Source organism: Hyperolius riggenbachi, chromosome 9, assembly GCF_040937935.1.
Source record: "Hyperolius riggenbachi isolate aHypRig1 chromosome 9, aHypRig1.pri, whole genome shotgun sequence".
Lineage (NCBI taxonomy): Eukaryota > Metazoa > Chordata > Amphibia > Anura > Hyperoliidae > Hyperolius > Hyperolius riggenbachi.
In genome coordinates this window covers 218,454,686-218,474,495 of record NC_090654.1, presented here as the reverse complement: position 1 = coordinate 218,474,495, position 19,810 = coordinate 218,454,686, and the positions used below count along the sequence as shown (strand labels likewise).

The window sequence follows — 19,810 nt, the reverse complement described above, 5'->3', positions numbered from 1 at the left end:
GGTGACCATCCGGCAATCATCGGCCCATCTCCTCATCTGCCTGCTATGCTTTCAGCAGAGAAGCGCCGGCCCTGCATTCTCCTGTCGTGCCCCACCCGGCTACTTTTTCATGCCACCCGGCTGGAGAACATATCTGGGGAGAACACTGTAAACTGTATGAAAGGAACACCATTATGCAATGAGTAAAAGTTTATCTCGGATCCAAGAGTCATCTCACGAATAGCAGTGTTATTTTTTCCTAAAGTCAGGGAGTGGTGATAAAAATAAAAAACACAGGAATTTATGAGGTGGCTGTGAAGGGGTCATGACTGTCTGTGAGACCCAATCAATAGTAAGGATCACGTGAATACATTAATATTACAAGGGAAGGCTGCACTAGCCATAGGAGTGATGTTACTATGCCATGGCCTGAACACCATTCCCACTGCTTTACAATATTCATTTAGGGCCAGTGCACACCAAAACCCACTAGAAGATCCGCAAACGCTAGCGATGTTTGAGGCGTTGTTTTTCTGAGTGATTCTAGGCATGTTTAGAGCGATTTTCTAAACATGCCTAGCGTTTGTTGGAGTGTTTTTGTGTAGCAGATATTTTGTTACAGTAGAGCTGTAACAAAAACGCCTGGAAAACCGCTCAGATCTAGCGCTTTCAGATCGATTTTCCACTTTCCTATACTTTACATTGAGGCAGAAATGCCTCAGAAAACCGCAAAAATGCTGCAGGATTTGAGTTTGCGTTTGGGGGGAAAACGAACCACTCTGGTGTGCTCCATCCCATTCATTTTCATTAGCCAAGCGGAGGGGGTTAAAGGACAACTGTAGCGAGAGGTATGTGGAGGCTACCATATTTATTTCCTTTTAAGCAATACCAGTTGCCTCTGCCTCTAATACATTTAGCCATAGACCCTTGAACAAGCATGCAGCATATCAGGCGTTTCTGACATTATTGTCAGATGTGACAAGATTAGCTGCATGCTTGTTTCTGGTGTGATTCAGACTCGACTGCAGTTAAATAGATCAGCAGGGCTGCCAGGCAACTAGTATTGATTAAAAGGAAACAAATATGGAAGCCTCCAAATACTTCTCACTACAGTTGTACTTTATGGGCATCACGGTACTCAGATTCCTTTAAAGTGTACCTGAACTGACATTTGGCATGATGAGGTAAACGTGGGTAGTGTACTACTAGTCCAACTAACCTTGCCTAATTTAACCTATGCAAATAAGGCTGCTATATAGCAGTCAAATGCAGCCCTGGCTCTCCTGAAAAGTAAACAGGAGCAGAAACTCTTCTATTTGCCTATTAGTTTTGGATTTTGGCATACCTAAAGGAGATAAAGGCTACATTTTAGCCTATTTGAAACAAGTGAATGAATAATTAATCACTGAAGAGCAAAATCCTGTTTAGCATTCCCTTTCAGTAAACACTTTAACAGCTCCTGTTTGGCATACACTCTTTAGAACATGTTAAGGGGCCGTGTAGTATTCCATAATAAAATACATGCTTTCATAGCAATCTATACATGAATGCAATCCACAAACAGGAAACAAGCAATTAAAACAGCTATAAACACTTTACAGAGGATCTCCTTTACCTCTGAAGAGCACAGCTCAGCAGCATATGCGGCAAAAACCACCTATACAGTAGGCGAAACACTACACAACCGCTAACAGAAATCCTATGGCTGTTCTGTACCACATGAAGACAGCAGTGTCTGCCAGCGCAGATCAGAGTCACACACACTGTATGCCGCCCTTCACATGCATACCACCAAGATTTCATGCCGGAAGCAGCTGAAATTCTTTACTACTGGCCTCAGATAACTGAAGGGACAACCCGTTAAAATGACAGCATAAGAAAGTTTCTAGAAGAAGCATACTCCCCAACAGGGACTGATATAGCTCACCAATTACATGACCTTGATTGAGAAACTATTCCTGCACAGAGAACTTTAAATAGAGTCACTGATAGCAACTCCACACACCAGCATGCTAGGGCTAGCTGATTTTATATATATATATATATATATATATATATATATATATATATATACACTGTACAATTTTCTGACAGATTTAATGTCAGATCGATTGTTTTCAACAGGTCTAATCTGATTTCTCATCGATTTTCCATAGCTGTGAACAGATAATCGATCGGAAGTCAGATTGGTCGGAAATAACTGATCTGACAGTAAATCTGTCAGAAAATTGTATCGTGTGTACCTGGCATTAGGCTTCTGTAAAGCGCTGCGGAAGATGTCGGCACTATGTAAATAGTACTAAATGAGTATATAAAGGTGCCCACTAATGAGCCAATCATTTTTGTCCAATCTTACCATTTCTATGTTATATAAGGGACTGCCTAAAGTATCCATTCATTGTATCATTAGTGACTCCCATAAAACTAATCAAAACACTAGGAGAGACGGTGGTTACCTCACCTGAAGAATAGCAGCCAGTGTGACTTTGAGGCTGGTTTCACACTTTAAACCAGCGTTAGCAATGCGGTGCATCGCCAGAAACAGGTCTACAGGGAACCCCCCACTAGTACACTGTGTTCCGTGTCTGTCCACCAGCCAAGCAGGAAGTGACGCGCATAAATCACAGCTACGCTGCTGACACACAGTGCGTCGCAGCGGGCTGTGTTTATCTCTGTACTGTCAGTCTGCCGCTCCCCCCGCCTCCTGCATAGCTCCGGTCCCAACCCGCGTCTCTTCCCTCCCCGCTGATTGGAGGGAAGGGACACAGGTGGGACCAGAGCTATGCAGGAGGCAGGGGGAGCACGCAGAGTGACAGTACAGATGTAAACACAGCCCGCAGAGCACGGCTGTGATTTATGGGGGATTGCAGATTGCAGGGTAAACTTAGGGGGGATTGAAATAGCAACAGAGGCTGGGCAGTATAGGCAGACCCAGCCTCTGTACGTGGATTGCATTGTCAGAACCCCGCCTCGGGTTCTCTTTAACTCTTTTATCTGGGGTCATGTAGGTACTCACTTCTTGTATTTGGGGGCACCTACATACTTAAATTCTCTTTATCAGGCAACACAAGGCTAGACAGACTCATGAATTGGTGTATATACACTTTACAGATTTGTGATATCCTTTTTGTCTTGGTATTAACCTCCTGAGCAGTATGGACGAGCTCAGCTCGTCCATCGCCGCCGGAGGCTGCCGCTCAGGCCCTGCTGGGCCGATTTTCCTCAAATAAAAAGCAGCACACGCAGCCGGCACTTTGCCAGCCGCGTGTGCTGCCTGATCGCCGCCGCTCTGCGGCGATCCGCCGCGAGCAGCGGCGAAAGAGGGTCCCCCCAGCCGCCCGAGCCCTGCGCAGCCGGACCAATCAGTTCCGGCCAGCGCTAAGGGCTGGATCGGAGGCGGCTGACGTCAGGACGTCGGCTGACGTCCATGACGTCACTCCGCTCGTCGCCATGGCGACGAGGAAAGCCAAACAAGGAAGGCTGCTCATTGCAGCCTTCCTTGTTACTTATGCTTGCCGGAGGCGATCAGAAGAACGCCTCCGGAGCGCCCTCTAGTGGGCTTTCACACAGCCAACTTTCAGTTGGCTGCATGAAATAGATTTTTTTAATAAAAAAAAAACCCCTCCCGCAGCCTCCCTGGCGATCTCAATAGAACGCCGGGGAGGTTAATGTCCATTATTAAGTATGAGGCACCTATATATTTTTTTGAGAATTATATTTGATTGGGGAGCAGAGTACGTACAGGAGTCCAAATTTCACAGCTACGTCACTGCACATTGCTGGAGCCAGTTTGCTTGAGGTGACCCAGTGTGATGCCCCTATACAGACTCCACTGAGCTCACTTTTATCCCATCCCAAGTAAAATATAAATAAATAATTTGGTAAAATCCAGGGCTGTGGAGTCGGAGTCGTGGAGTCGGGCAATTTTGGGTGCCTGGAGTCGGAGTCGGGAAAAAATGCACCGACTCCGACTCCTAATGAATTTGTAACTGTAATTAAAATAGAAAATATGATAAAATGTTCTATTTATCAGATAATAGTCATTAAAAATAATGTATATATACAGTATATATATATATATATATATATACAGTAATAGCTGTGCTTAGTCCACAAAAATGAAATAAACCAATCAAAATTAGTTACTTGTGCTGCTTCAATAAAGCAGTCCCCGTATTTTTAAGGTTCAGTTATACATATCTGATTGTGACTGTATATATGATGTGTACACAGGAATCTCTTATATATACTAAATAACATCTATGCTGTAAGAATAAAGCCTGATGTGTAGCTGTGTCACTAATAGAGATGGTCAACGAGATGGAAATAATTCTGCATTGATGTGGATTTATGCGAATGTATGCACTCCCTTTGCTGATGAAATCAATTTGATATGTTGTTAAAATTTGGTTTGGTGACTACAAATTAAAGGGTAACTGAGACGGATGAAAAGTAAAGTTTTATACATACCTGTGGCTTCCTCCAGCCCCCTTCAGGCTAATCAGTCCCTCGCTGTCCTCCACCACCGGATCTTCTGCTATGAGTCCTGGTAATTCAGCCAGTCAGCGCTGTCCGGCCGCATGCCACTCCCACAGCCAGGAACATTCTGCACCTGCGCAATAGTGCTGCACAGGTGTAGTATTCTCCTGGCGGCGGAGTGTGTGCATGCGCACTACGCCCGACTGGCTCAAGTACCTGGACTCATAGCAGAAGATCCAGGTGGTGGAGGAGGACAACGAGGGACTGATTATCCTGAAGGCGGCTGGAGGAAGCCCCAGGTATGTATAAAACTTTAATTTCATCTGTCTCAGGTTTACTTTGTTACACAGTAGTACTATACTCTACATATGCACTCTCCACAGAGCTGCAGGGAATCCACTGAGAATGCTGTGCACATTGAACACAGAGGTGTTGTCTGTTTACAATCTCCTCATTCCCCTGCAGAGTACCTGCACATCATTCTTACATGGACCCACACTTGCATTGCCTAGGGCCTGATAGATGTTCTTTGTTCCGGTTTGTACCTTTTACAAGTACTCTTACCAAGGACTAGTTTTAGTCTAAAGGGAATCAATATGGCAGTCTACATATCCTTCTCACTTCAGTTGTCTTGTAAAATTCCTAAGCGTTGGCAGTTAAGAGACGAATTTCATGTTACATACTTTTAATCAACAAAATTGTAATATGCAAATTAGAGGAGTCGAGGAGTCGGTGGAATCCTAAACCGAGGAGTCGGAGTCGGTGGATTTTTGGACCGACTCCACAGCCCTGGTAAAATCAAGAAGCCTGTCACTACATCTCCATTATGAAATAAAAAAAACCCTCAATTGATAGAATGGACTGCTGCCAGGCAGTGATGGGACAGGCAGGCGCACACACACAGGAGTGGCAGGAGGTGTGTCTATTCCATGCCCTCCCCCTCCTCTACTGCCTTGGGTCAGCAGCATGAGGTGTATTTGTTGGAAAGTGATCTGAAGCTGTGAACATGCCTATGCAACAGCTGAAAGAAGCAGTGATTGACAGAAATCTGGCGTGCAGATGTACATAATGTCACGAAGAGTCAGAGTCGACATCAAAAGAGAACACAAAGTGAGAGGGACATGGAGGCTGATAAATGTATTACATTTTCAACAATGCAAATTGCCTGGCTGTACTGCTGATCCTCTGCATCTAATACTTGTAGCCATGGACAAGCATACTTGTAGCCATGGTCCTGACAAGATTAGCTGCATGCTTGTTTCAAGAGTGCGATTCAGGCACTACTGCAGCCAGAAACATCTGGCTGTCTTGCTGATCCTCTGCCTCTAATACTTTTAGCCATAGACCCTGAACAAGCATGCAGCAAATCAGGTGTTTCAGACATTATTGTCAGATCTGACAAGGTAAACTGCATGCTTGGTTCTGGTGTGATATAAACACTACTGCAGCCAAATAGACCAGTGGAGCTACCAGGCAACTGGTATTGCTTAAAAGGAAATACATATGGCAGCCTACACATCCCTCTCACATCAGTTGTCCTTTAAAAATACATTAATATAGCAGCCTCCATATCCATCTTGCTTCAAGTTCCCTCTAATTTGCTTACAGCGACGTTCCGTGGCGTAGATGTGTTTTTTATGTCATAATGCACACAGTGAATTTACTGAATAGTATATTCATATATTTGGTTGGGCAGTGGTAAAAATGAGCTTGGGGGGTCGGGGGCACTTTACAGTGGGGGGACTTTACAGTGGGTCCCCCTTAACAAGTTAATGCAATAACTGCCATTTTTAAATATCCAGTTTTTGCACTTTTTAGTGCACAACAGACATTTTAAAACAATCCGTTTTGCAACAGAAAAGATCAGAATACACCTACAGGTGCCACGCATCCGCTGCCCCTCGTGGGTGGCGGGGAAGTTGTCAAAGGATATCCAGGGCTGAATACAAGTTACTTTACATACTTGGGATTACTTCCCCTATAAATCTATCTGGTCCAACGATGCAGATCCTCTGTCCTCCAGGGTGCTGCTGTACCCTCCATAAGATCATCGACAACAGCTGTGGATTGCGAGTTTCTGCGCATGCACACCTTTTGCATATGTGGTCCTGTGGCTGGGAACATTCTGTGCTTGCACAGTTCTAGTGTTTGTGAACTGCACAACTGCAGAATGCTCCGGGGAAATGCAGCACGATAGTGTGAGGTGTGCAACATGCCCCTACATGGGCAGAAGATCACGACCACAGCTGGATAGGCGATGTTAGAGGGGACAGCAGCACCCTGTAGAGCAGCAGAACTGCAGCGCTGGAATAGATAGACTTCTAGGGTCTGGAAGAAACCCCAGATAACTAAAGCTTAACTTTTTTTTCCAGTTCGGATATACTTTAAACACACTAGTTCCCACGGTCTTGCACAGTATACGTGTACATAATGTCCTGGCTGACTTTAATGCCTATAAAAAGAATGCACTGAACTCTGCTCACAGATGTATGCTGCATGAAGCAGCTTTGGTGGTGTACATTTTACTTGCTGAGTATTTATACACACCGATGGCTGCTGCTCCCCGACACAGATATACACTGGTTGCGGTAGTTAATAGCGCACACATTGTAATCAGGCAGCATGGTGTGTCCCTGCACAGCACAACAGCCATGAAACCACTTCAGACAGTCAACTTTGCTCACACTTACCTATAAGGCAAGTGTCCCCAATACACTGTCCTTTACTCCCCCACTTTATGTACTTCTCTCCCGCCAGGACGATCTGGAAGATTTCACCTACAGGAAAAGCTACTTCCGCTTCCGGTCACAACAGGAAACAGCATGGCGTCGCGCAGTGCCTGAGTTACCATGGTAACCAAGCTTTCTCTGCAGTGCGCCTTTTCCTAGTGATGAACTGTTTGGAACGTGTGATATGTAATAAGGAGGACACCAGGAAAAATATTGCAGAAGGACATTTATCTCTTCTGCAGGGGGAAGTCTGAGGAACTGAATTAGCAGTTTTATATGCTAGTTTTAAAATAATGTCATTACTGTATATTCCATAGCTCACAACTGTCCCTCTTTTGGACTGACAGTCCTTCTTTGGGAGCCCTGTCCCTCATTCTTCCTAATTTGTCCCTCTTTCAGGATTGATGTACTGATTTATGTAAATATATCTGCTGAAAAAAATGTGTTTAATTGACTCTAAAATGTATTCCTGTCATTTAAATTGACATATTTCTTACTTTCTAATGTTAATTATGAAGGAAAATGAAACAGGATAGGAAGGGCCAGTGTGGTTTAAATTATAAAACGCAGGGGCGTAGCAATAGGGGGTGCAGAGGTAGCGACCACATCGGGGCCCTTGGGCCAGAGGGGCCCCGAAAGGCCCTCCCTCAACTACAGTATTAGCTCTCTATTGGTCCTGTGCTCATAATAAGCACTTCTATATATACTTTGAATAGTGGTAATCATTAACAAACTGTTCCCCATCCCCTTCTTGCACCTCTGACACTGTAGTTGCCATTGGCAGCTTTTAGTGCGCCTTATCAATTGCTATGTATAGAGTGCATGGGGGGCCCCATTGTAAAACTTGCATCGGGGCCCACAGCTCCTTAGCTACGCCACTAAGAAAACGTTATCATTTTCTTATGAAATCTATATCTCGTGTGTGATTAGGGGTGTATCAGGGGAGTGGTTAGAGGTGTGGAATGGGTGTGGCTTAAGACTGTCCCTCTTTCTGATCTCAAAAAGTAAGGATGTATGCAACAAAGTGAACTTGAGGTTAGTTTACTCACTTTAGGTTTGATACTTACCTAAGAAGAGGTAAAGCTTTGGATTCTATGGAGCCTTCCTGTTCCTCTGTGCTGGCCATTGTGCCTGCACGGTACCTGGTTAAACTTCTTCGAACTGCAAAATCGAATAGCGCTTCAGTAATCTCAGGCAACCTTTGAAAGTACTCACATCCCCGAATACTTCTGAAGACAACCGGTGTAATGAAAGATTTTGTAACCCATTATATTTTGCAACTTGCCATAGAGGACAGTGAATAACTGCGTAGGCGTGGCTTCTCTCTGTTAACACGCCTGTAATATTTTGCAACCATGGATCCCATTGAGCTAGAAGGGGGATTGTTCCCTCCGGGGGCGTTATTAGTTCAGCAAGATGGGGGGATTGTTCCCTCCAGGGGGTGTTATTAGTTTAGCAAGAGGGAGGATTGTTCCTTCAAAGGGGGGTTATTAGTTGAGCTAGAGGGGAGGGTTCTTTGTGTGAGAATAGGGTTTGGTAGGGTTGCATTTTCTGATACAGATAGGTTGAAGCCAATGGTTAGGAAGCATTTTCTGATAGCTATACCTGTAAATCAGTGCAACCGGTTGCAAAATCTGATAAGGTTGCAAAAAAATTCATTACACCGGATCCATAATGTGCATGAGCGAGTCTTGATACGAGTACTTCCACAGACATACCTCCCAACTTTTTGAGATGAGAAAGATGGACACTTAAGCCGCACCACTGATCATGCCCCCACCACACCCCTAGCCATGCATACCATAAAGATTTCATAAGAAAAATATGTTTTATAATTCACACCACACTGGTCCTTTTTCTATCCTGGTTCATTTTCCTTCATGTTAACATTTCAAAATGAGTAATATATCAATTTAAAGGATGGGAATAATGTTTAGAGTCAATCAAACACATTTTTTAGAAGAGAAATATATATATTTACATAGAGGGACAAAGTCCTGAAAGAGGGACAAATGAGGAGGAGAGAGGGACAGAGGAACAGGGCTCGCAAAGACGGACTGTCCCTCCAAAAGAGGGACAGTTGGGAGCTATGCAAAGACTGCCTGTTGACTTCCGAAGCATTAGCAGAAGGAGCAAATTAATATTATCTTTGAACTGGGTATAATGGAAAAAAGGGACAAATTGTATAATTAGTGCAAAATGTCCACACAACATCTCCAGCCTTGAGCCCCATGTGGAATTCATAAGTAGAAGTGCACTTTGCATACTTCTACAGGCAGTGTCAGGCTGGGAGGTGGAAAAAGAGGAAATCCACCTTCTGGCCAAGCAGCAGTAACCCTGTGTCAGGGGCGTAACAATAGACCCTGCAAGGGATGCATCCGCAGGGGGGCCCAGAAGCCTCAGGGGGCCCGGGGGGGTGGAGTTTGAGAGACTGACAAGCAACTAAGGGCATGGAGAGAAAACGTATTCTACTCTCATACCATTGTTATGTTGACTGCATGTGTCCACTACACAGATAAGGAATCATACACACTTTGGAATTTGTACACTGTCCCTGCTCCCTAGGGTTCGTAAAAAACATCTGTATCATACTGCAGCAGTTCTGATAACTTCTTGTACAACATTACAAACTAAGGAGTCACAGTTGGAAAAAAAGTTGTAGACTGTCCCTCAGAAGAGATTCCTAGATTCTTATCACACACACACACACGCTAGTGACCTTATGGTGTCTGATTACTGGACACAGTGGAATGGGAAAGAACAACGGTGACAACGGTGGGAACCAGGCATGTGGAGACCATCCGTTCACCTTTTTTGCATCGCACAAAGACACAGTGGTTGGAACCAAAAATCTCAAATTTGGACTCATCAGACAAAAACACAGATTTCCACTGGTCTAATGTCCATTCCTTGTGTTCTTTAGCCCAAAAAAGTCTCTTCTGCTTTGTTGCCTGTCCTTAGCAGTGGTTTCACAGAAGATATTCTACCATGAAGGCCTGATTCACACAGTCTCCTCTTAACAGTTGTTCTAGAGATGTGTCTGCTGTGTGGCTTTGACCTGGTCTCTATTCTGAGCTGCTGTTAACCTGCGATTTCTGGGGCTGGTGACTCGGATTAATTTATCCTCCGCAGCAGAGGTGACTCTTGGTCTTCCTTTCCTGGGGTGGTCCGCATGTTAGCCAGTTTCTTTGTAGCGTTTGATGGTTTTTGAGACTGCACTTGGGGACACTTTCAAAGTTTTCCCAATTTTTCGGACTGACTGACCTTAATTTCTTAAAGTAATGATGGCCACTCGTTTTTCTTTACTTAGCTGCTTTTTTCTTGCCATAATACAAATTCTAACAGTCTATTCAGTAGGACTATCAGCTGTGTATCCACCTGACTTCTCCACAATGCAACTGATGGTCCAAACCCTATTTATAAGGCAAGAAATCTCACTTATTAAACCTGACAGGGCACACCTGTGAAGTGAAAACCATTTCAGGTGACTACCTCTTGAAGCTCATCAAGAGAATGCCAAGAGTGTGCAAAGCAGTAATCAAAGCAAAAGGTGGCTACTTTGAAGAACCTAGAATATGACATATTTTCAGTTGTTTCACACTTGTTGGTTATGTACTATACTTCCACATGTGTTAATTCATAGTTTAGATGCCTTCAGTGTGAATCTACAATGCTCATTGGCCTCAATTCACTAAGCTTATCTCCTGTCTTTAATAACTCTTCTAGAGTTGTTACCATGGTGATAAGGCATGTAGTATTCAGGAAACATTTTACCTCAGGCAAACCTAAAGTTAACTCTTCTGTCTTTAAGTTAACTCTTTAATCCTTAAAATAACTCCAGAGTTAAAGACAGGCTGTTCATTAACTGCGTGTGAAAATAACTACAGAGGAGGTAAATTAACTACAGAGGAGTTAAATTAACTACAGAGGAGGTAAATTAACTACAGAAGAGGTAACGTAAGGAATGAAGAGATAAGATAACTCTCTCAATGTGTGGAGGTAAGTTTTCTCTTGCCTTATCTCCAGCATGATCTTAGTGAATTGAGGCCATAGTCATGAAAATAAAGAAAACTTTTTGAATGAGAAGGTGTGTCCAAACTTTTAATCTGTACTGTATATATATATATATATATATATATATATATATATATATATATATATATATACAGTGGAGGAAATAATTATTTGACCCCTCACTGATTTTGTAAGTTTGTCCAATGACAAAGAAATGAAAAGTCTCAGAACAGTATCATTTCAATGGTAGGTTTATTTTAACAGTGGCAGATAGCACATCAAAAGGAAAATCGAAAAAACAACCTTAAATAAAAGATAGCAACTGATTTGCATTTCATTGAGTGGAATAAGTTTTTGAACCCTCTAACAATAAAAGACTTAATACTTAGTGGAAAAACCCTTGTTTGCAAGCACAGAGGTCAAACGTTTCTTGTAATTGATGACCAAGTTTGCACACCTTTTAGGAGGAATGTTGGTCCACTCCTCTTTGCAGATCATCTCTAAATCCCTAATGTTTCGAGGCTGTCTCTGTGCAACTCTGAGCTTGAGCTCCCTCCATAGGTTTTCTATTGGATTAAGGTCCGGAGACTGACTAGGCCACTCCATGACCTTAATGTGCTTCTTCTTGAGCCCCTCCTTTGTTGCCTTTGCTGTATGTTTTGGGTCATTGTCGTGCTGGAACACCTATCCACGACCCATTTTCAGTTTCCTGGCAGAGGGAAGGAGGTTGTCGTTCAGGATTTCACGATACATGGCTCCGTCCATTTTCCCGTTAATGCGATTAAGTTGTCCTGTGCCCTTAGCAGAAAAACACCCCCAAAGAAAAATGTTTCCACCCCCATGCTTGACGGTGGGGACGGTGTTTTGGGGGTCATAGGCAGCATTTTTCTTCCTCCAAACACAGCGAGTTGAGTTAATGCCAAAGAGCTCTATTTTGGTCTCATCAGACCACAGCACCTTCTCCCAGTCACTCACAGAATCATTCAGGTGTTCATTGGCAAACTTCAGACGGGTCTGTACATGTGCCTTCTTGAGCAGGGGGACCTTGTGAGCCCTGCAGGATTTTAATCCATTGCGGTGTAATGTGTTTCCAATGGTTTTCTTGGTGACTGTGGTCCCTGCTAATTTGAGGTCATTCACTAACTCCTCCCGTGTAGTTCTAGGATGCTTTTTCACCTTTCTCAGAACCATTGACACCCCACGAGGTGAGATCTTGCGTGGAGCCCCAGAGCGAGGTCGATTGATGGTCATTTTGTGCTCCTTCCATTTTCGAACAATCGCACCAACAGTTGTCACCTTCTCTCCCAGCTTCTTGCTAATGGTTTTGTAGCCCATTCCAGCCTTGTGCAGGTCTACAATTTTGTCTCTGACATCCTTGGACAGCTCTTTGGTCTTTCCGATGTTGGAGAGTTTAGAGTCTGCTTGATTGATTGATTCTGTGGACAGGTGTCTTTTATACAGGTGACTAGTTAAGACAGGTGTCCTTAATGAGGGTGACTCATTGAGTAGAAGTGTCTAACCACTCTGTGGGAGCCAGAACTCTTAATGGTTGGTAGGGGTTCAAAAACTTATTTCACTCAATGAAATGCAAATCAGTTGCTATCTTTTATTTAAGGTTATTTTTTCGATTTTCCTTTTGATGTGCTATCTGCCACTGTTAAAATAAACCTACCATTGAAATGATACTGTTCTGAGACTTTTCATTTCTTTGTCATTGGACAAACTTACAAAATCAGTGAGGGGTCAAATAATTATTTCCTCTACTATATATATATATATATATATATATATATATATATATATATATATATATATATATATATAGTGAAAATAAAAATAAAAAACAGATACTGGCCTAAAGAGAAAGAAGGCTCTGGGTCATAGTTATTATGGTTGAAAAAAGACATACGTCCATCGAGTTCAACCAGTACAAAGTACAACTCCAGCCTGCTACCTCACATATCCTTGTTGATCCAGAGGAAGGCGAAAAAACCCTTACAAGGCATGGTCCAATTAGCTCCAAAAGGGAAAAATTCCTTCCCGACTCCAGATGGCAATCAGATAAAAATCCCTGGATCAACATCATTAGGCATAACCTAGTAATTGTAGCCATGGATGTCTTTCAACGCAAGGAAAGCATATAAGCCCCCTTTAAATGCAGGTATAGAGTTTGCCATAACGACTTCCTGTGGCAATGCATTCCACATCTTAATCACTCTTACTGTAAAGAACCCTTTACTAAATAAATGGCTAAAACGTTTTTCCTCCATGCGCAGATCATGTCCTCTAGTCCTTTGAGAAGGCCTAGGGACAAAAAGCTCATCTGCCAAGTTATTATATTGCCCTCTGATGTATTTATACATGTTAATTAGATCTCCTCTAAGGCGTCTTTTCTCTAGACTAAATAAACCCAGTTTATCTAACCTTTCTTGGTAAGCGAGACCTTCCATCCCACGTATCAATTTTGTTGCTCGTCTCTGCACCTGCTCTAAAACTGCAATATCTTTTTTGTAATGTGGTGCCCAGAACTGAATTCCATATTCCAGATGTGGCCTTACTAGAGAGTTAAACAGGGGCAATATTATGCTAGCATCTCGAGTTTTATTTCCCTTTTAATGCATCCCAAAATTTTGTTAGCTTTAGCTGTAGCCGCTTGGCATTGAATATGATTATTTAACTTGTTGTCGATGAGTACTCCTAAGTCCTTCTCCAAGTTTGATGTCCCCAACTGAATCCCATTTATTTTGTATGGTGCTAGACCATTGGTACGACCAAAATGCATGACTTTACATTTTTCAACATTGAATTTCATCTGCAATTTATGTGCCCATATAGCCATCCTATCCAGATCCTGTTGCAATATGACACTATCTTCCTGAGAGTTGATGATTCTGCACAATTTTGTATCATCTGCAAAAATAGCAACATTGCTTACTACTGCATCTACTAGGTCATTAATAAATAAATTGAAGAGCACTGGACCCAGTACAGACCCCTGTGGGACCCCACTGCTAACAGTCTCCCATTTTGAGTACGATCCATTGACCACAACTCTTTGTTTTCTGTCCATTAGCCAGTTCCCTATCCATGAACACAGACTCTTCCCCAGTCCTTGCATCCTCAACTTTTGCACCAGACTTTTGTGGGGAACAGTGTCGAAGGCCTGTAGATAGGTCCTATTCCGGTCTCATGGGATTCCCCCGCAGGCTTCCTGTTTCCAAGTGCCAACTGCTGTTTTCCAACTGCCAAGCAACAAGTATCTCCTTCATGTGCACGTTGATTTATTTTTTCCCCCTTAATATTATTTTTGGTAAAGTTATAAGGTAGCCACACACGATAACATTTAAAAGATCCCATAAAATTCCCAATTCAATAAAAATGATCGGTTCTTCAGAAAGAATAATGAAATTGAATTGAGCAAAAAAATCAGATCGAATTTCTCTTTTTTTTTATTTTACTTGATCCGGAGTGGTGGAAATTTCTGTTGAATTTTTCAGAAGATTGAATGGTGTAGGTTAGATTGTCAATTCATTTATAGACCCAAGCAAATTTTTATGAGTTTTCAATCATTCTTTTTCATAAGCGAAGAAAAATTGAAAACATGTAAGATACATTGGTCAAATTTTTCAAATGTTACAATCAATCAGAAAATTGATGGTACGTGAATTGAAAAGAAATATAAACATTGTATGGTGTGTAACCACTTTTATATCAAAATAGGAAATTTGATCAAATTTCTCACTCAAAAAAACAAAACACTTCTGATTTTTTTTTTCTGTACAACCGATTATTTATTGTAAAATCAAATCTTTTTATTGTATCGTGTGTCGCCACCTCTCTCTCCTTGAATTACTGTACTGGGCTTTTTTGTGTCCAGGTCTAGCATAGTGTTACAAAAGTGAGCTGTGCATCATTCGCTGCCACTAGATGGCAGTGCTGATTAATATATAACTTGTATATACCATAGATGTCCCATCAGTGTACAGATTTATGAAGGGAATTTGGAGCAAATCTGGCGCAAAACAGAAGAGTTGTTCAGAATGACTAGTCGCAATCTTTGATCTGGATATGTGCTCCATTTTTGCACCAGTTCTGCTATTATTTTCTTTGTGCTGGTTTTTATAAATTTACTCCACTATGTCAAAAAGGGATGAAAGAACAATCTTGCTCTTTGTTAGGTCTGTTTCATATGGATGTCTGACAGGCAGCATACCTATGAAATAGCCGCCAGGAGATTTGGGCGCAGGATACAGCCGATATATCAGGCAGTCCCTGGTTAACGAACGAGATAGGGACCGTAGGTTTGTTCTTAACCTGAAACTGTTCTTAAGTTGGAACATTGTGTCACCTCTGCCCTCTGTACCTCCTCTGTGCCTCCAGTGTCCCCCTCTGTGTCACCTCTGCCCTCTGTTCCTCCTCTGTGCCTCCAGTGTCCCCCTCTGTGTCACCTCTGCCCTCTGTACCTGGTTATACTAGTTTAAAAGACTTTTTTCTTTGAATTTTTTAACCACTTCACCACTGAGGGGTTTTACCCCTTGAACACCAGAGCAATTTTCACCTTTCAGCGCTCCTTCCATTGATTTGTCTATAACTTTATTATTTCTTATCCCAATGAAATGAACTATATCTTGTTTTTTTCGCCACCAATTAGGCTTTCTTTAGGTGGGACATTATGCCAAGAATTATTTTATTCTAAATGTTTTTTAATGGGAAAATAGAAAAAAATGTGGGAAAAAATTATTACTTTTCAGTTTTCGGCCATTATAGTTTTTAAATAAAGCATGCTACTGTAATTAAAACCCATGAAATGTATTTAACCATTTGTCCCGGTTATAAAACCATTTAAATTATGTCCCTATCACAATGTTTGGCGACAATATTTTATTTGGAAATAAAGGTGCATTTTTTTCAGTTTTGCATCCATCCCTAATTACAAGCCCGCAGTTTATAAAGTAACAGTGTTATACCCTCTTGACATAAATATTTAAAAAGTTCAGTCCCTAAGGTAACTATTTATGTTGTTTTTTTTATTGTATTTTTTTTTTTTAATTACAAAAAAAAAATAAAAAAATTGGGGAGTGTGGGAGGTAATGAGTTAATTTATTGTGTAAATGTAATGTTTGTTTATGTAAAATGCTTTTAGGGTGTAGTTTACTATTTGGCCACAAGATGGCCACAGTGTGTTTGTTTACATGCGACCTGTAAGCGTCCTTCCGGACGCTTACAGGAAGCAGTAGGAGGCTGGGAGAATCACTATGATCGCGCTGTTTCTAATAGAAGCAGCGCGATCATTGCGGGGGCTTAGATCAACGAACGGGAATGGATTTTCCCGTTCATTGATCTCCGTGCGAGCAGGCGGCGGCGTGCACGAGCGGCGGGTGCGCGCGCACGAGTGGCGGGAGCGCGGACAGCAGCGGTAGCACGGAAGGTACGGATTTCTCCGTCCCTGGTTTTTTAGGGGGGAAAAAAAGGACGGAGAAATTCGTACCGCGGGGGTTTAAGTGGTTAAAATCGATTTTCTCAAAAACTACAAGTCCAATTTGAACATTTTTTTTTTACTTGTTCCCATGGAAACAGAAAATTCATGCCGTTTATATCAGCAGGTCATTCGTAAGTTGGGTGTGGGTAAGCTGTACAGCTTACTCTGCTCCCGTACAAGTCCTGGCGGCGTTAATTACTATTCCACCTCCAGGTCCACGTGAATGGTGGGAATTATGTAATTCGACTTCCAGCTATTACTGGAGGCCAAATTACAGTATTTTAAAAGTAATTTAAGTTTCGTCTTTTGATGGGGCCCAAATTTCTCACTAAGCGCCACTATAGTCGTAATTCCTGTTAGGGCCTATGGTGGCGTCAGCTGTGCCCAAATCTCTAGCACTGTTTTAACAGTGCTCGAGCGAGGCAGTGCGCCCCCTCCTGCCAGCTGTTCACCTAGATCTAGCAGCAGTGCGGTAGCATCTGTCCTGTTCATGCAACCACACCTAGACCTTGAGTCAGTTTTCCTGCTGCTGTGTAGTCACACTGTGAGTGAGCCGCTGACACACCTGTCGATCCAGGAAATTGGATCACCACCATAGGTGCCCATTTAAATATCGTCTTTAATTCGGGCGCCCGCAGTGCCCCAAAATTACTTTTTTTTAAAGCTTTTTCGGCAGATTTGTGCACAGGGGAGGGGGGTGGTTAAGGTTAGCCATAAGGGGGAGTTAGTTAAGGGTAGCCATGGGTGGGGGGTTGGTATTTTAAGGTTAGGCATCAGTAGAGGGAGGGTTAGGTAAGGGAAAAGGGTTGTGTACAGCCAGTGAAGCCAAAAAAAAATAGTTTCAGCTTCACCGAGGGCACTTTTTATGCCCTTTTTTCCTCTGGGCCCTTTTTGCATAGACTGGTTACAAATGCTGCCATGGAAGCCAGAAAGGACTCAATAGGCAGCAGATTGGAGGCTGTGCAGCTAGTTGTCCATATGAAAGAGGCTGAAGTGTAGCAGCACGGTGGTGGGGGGCAGCACGGAGGCGTAGTGGTTAGCTCTCTCGCCTTGCAGCGCTGGGTCGGCTGTTTGTATCCCACCAGGGCACTGTTCTCCCCGTGTCTGAGTAGGTGTCTGCGTCGGTTTCTTCCCAAATCCCAAAAACATACAGATAAGTTAATTGGCTTCCCCCTAAATTGGCCTAAAACACAATACATACACTACATAATACATTACATAGACATGTGACTATGGTAGGGATTAGATTTAGAGCCCCTCCAAGTAAACAGTATGATCCTGGGGCACCTCTGGCTATGGGGAGGGGGGCTTATACACGAGTCAATCACTTTTCCCTGGTTTCTGAGGGAAAAGTGGGTACCTCTTCTTATACACGGGTCGGCTTATATGCGAGTATATACGGTAATAATAATAAAATAGTGTGAGCCTCAAGGACTTGTTATAGTGTTTCTCATGGAATATGTAAAAAAATAACTGGGCGAGTTGAGGATATCATGGATATGTAGATTTATTTTATATGCCGTCTTGCTTTTGGAGTGGCAGTACCAATTTTTAGTGGGCATCTGTCCATCTCTTTCTCACTTTTAGAATTTACATAGGTGTATGTAAAATGGGGCCTATTATTAAAGCGTCAAGCTGGCTGGTGGCTGGAAAACTGCCAACAATCCTTTGGAATTATCAACATTTTTCTTATTGGTACATTTATACCATTTCAGACGAACAGCTGCCACTGCCAGTCCTTGTAATTTACCACCAGGATCCGCTGCATGCTGTATTGGGTTGAAGCATTTATCTCAGTATGTTTACCATCGATTGTGCAAGTGGCGTTGTCAATCACATTTTCTGAAGCGCTGCATGTAGCTTCAGGGGTCAGTGGCGTTCGTAGTTCCGTATCCCCCTAGGGGGCGCAAAATGCAACATGACAAAGAATCCATAGGAAACAATGCCAAATGCTTTTCTGATCAGTAGCAGAAAAGTGTTTTAGCACCCCGATACATGCCGATACATGCCAGACAGGTGAACCAGCCCTAAAGGTAAATTTTCGCAGTGATCAGCACTTCCAAAAACACAATTACCTATTGCCACTTTGAAGCCGATTGCCACATTTATAAAATGCTGGGCAGACCTGTTTGCTACTTAGGGATCTGTTTGCTCTAGGGATCTATGCCATTTGAGCATAGTGGTGTTGGTTGCAAACATTAGGCCGCCATTTTTGTTTACTGACACTTTTCTGCCTTCTGTACTCCTGTGCAGGGTTGTGCAGCAGAGCAGAAGCATTTACCTGCTTCAGTCCAGCAGCAGGACCTCTCTCCTCTTCATGGCATTCAGCAGACACATTTATAGTGTGATGCATTCCTTCCTGTGGCTCCTGAGCAGTCCTGTGTCATGTGACCAAGGAACACTCACAAGCATACCGTTTAAGGGGGATGGTACATTATCATTATTATAGCACCAACGTCTTCCGTAGTGCTGTAAATATTACAAAAACAGACAATAGTGGGGTGCAGTTGATTACACTGCGCATTCCTGACATCCAGCAACACAAATACATGTAATTGATGTGTAGATTGAAAACCTCAGCTACACTGGTGCATTTTAATTTGATAAAATACACACATACAGGAAACACTAGTGAGAGGTCCCTGCTCTTTGTGAGCTAACAATGTAGAGTGTAACAGATTTAGCTGCACCAGCTGCACAATCGCAAGAAATTGAGCACACAAAGGTGTTATTCAGAGTATCCCTTTAGGTTCCATCTGACCAGTGATTCTACAAGCCCAGGCTTCTTTTCCATAGGAAATGGGCTTTGGTTATTCCTCCCTGGAGAGGGTGCCATAAAAACTCCCCAACAGATTCAGACCCCTCAAAAAAACAATCTCTACAGCAAACCTTACACATTCTTTGATACCTCTGATGAGAAGAGGCCAGGGGACAAAAAAAACCCAGACCCTTGGCACATGCCTTTCCCATATGCAGGCAGGGGAAGATGAATTCCAATGCCGTATAATTAACCTTGGAATAGATATTATTAATGTCACTATATTAATCAGCATAAATCGGTCTTTCCATAGAGGCCAGCTATGTCAAAATTATCAGATGTGTACTAGATCCGATCTGAAGGTGTTTAAAC

At 42.7% G+C, this 19,810-nt stretch overlaps 1 protein-coding gene across 1 annotated transcript in view; it reads right to left on the bottom strand.

Annotated features, from left to right (window-relative positions):
- ZNF106 (zinc finger protein 106) overlaps nt 1-7,253 on the bottom strand; it is a 100,756-nt gene extending 93,503 nt beyond the window's left edge. Inside the window, exon 1 of the mRNA XM_068254014.1 lies at nt 7,149-7,253. The gene's annotated coding sequence lies outside the window, so the exon portion shown is untranslated. The remainder of the gene's footprint in view (nt 1-7,148) is intronic.
- Between the last annotated feature and the right edge of the window lie 12,557 nt (nt 7,254-19,810).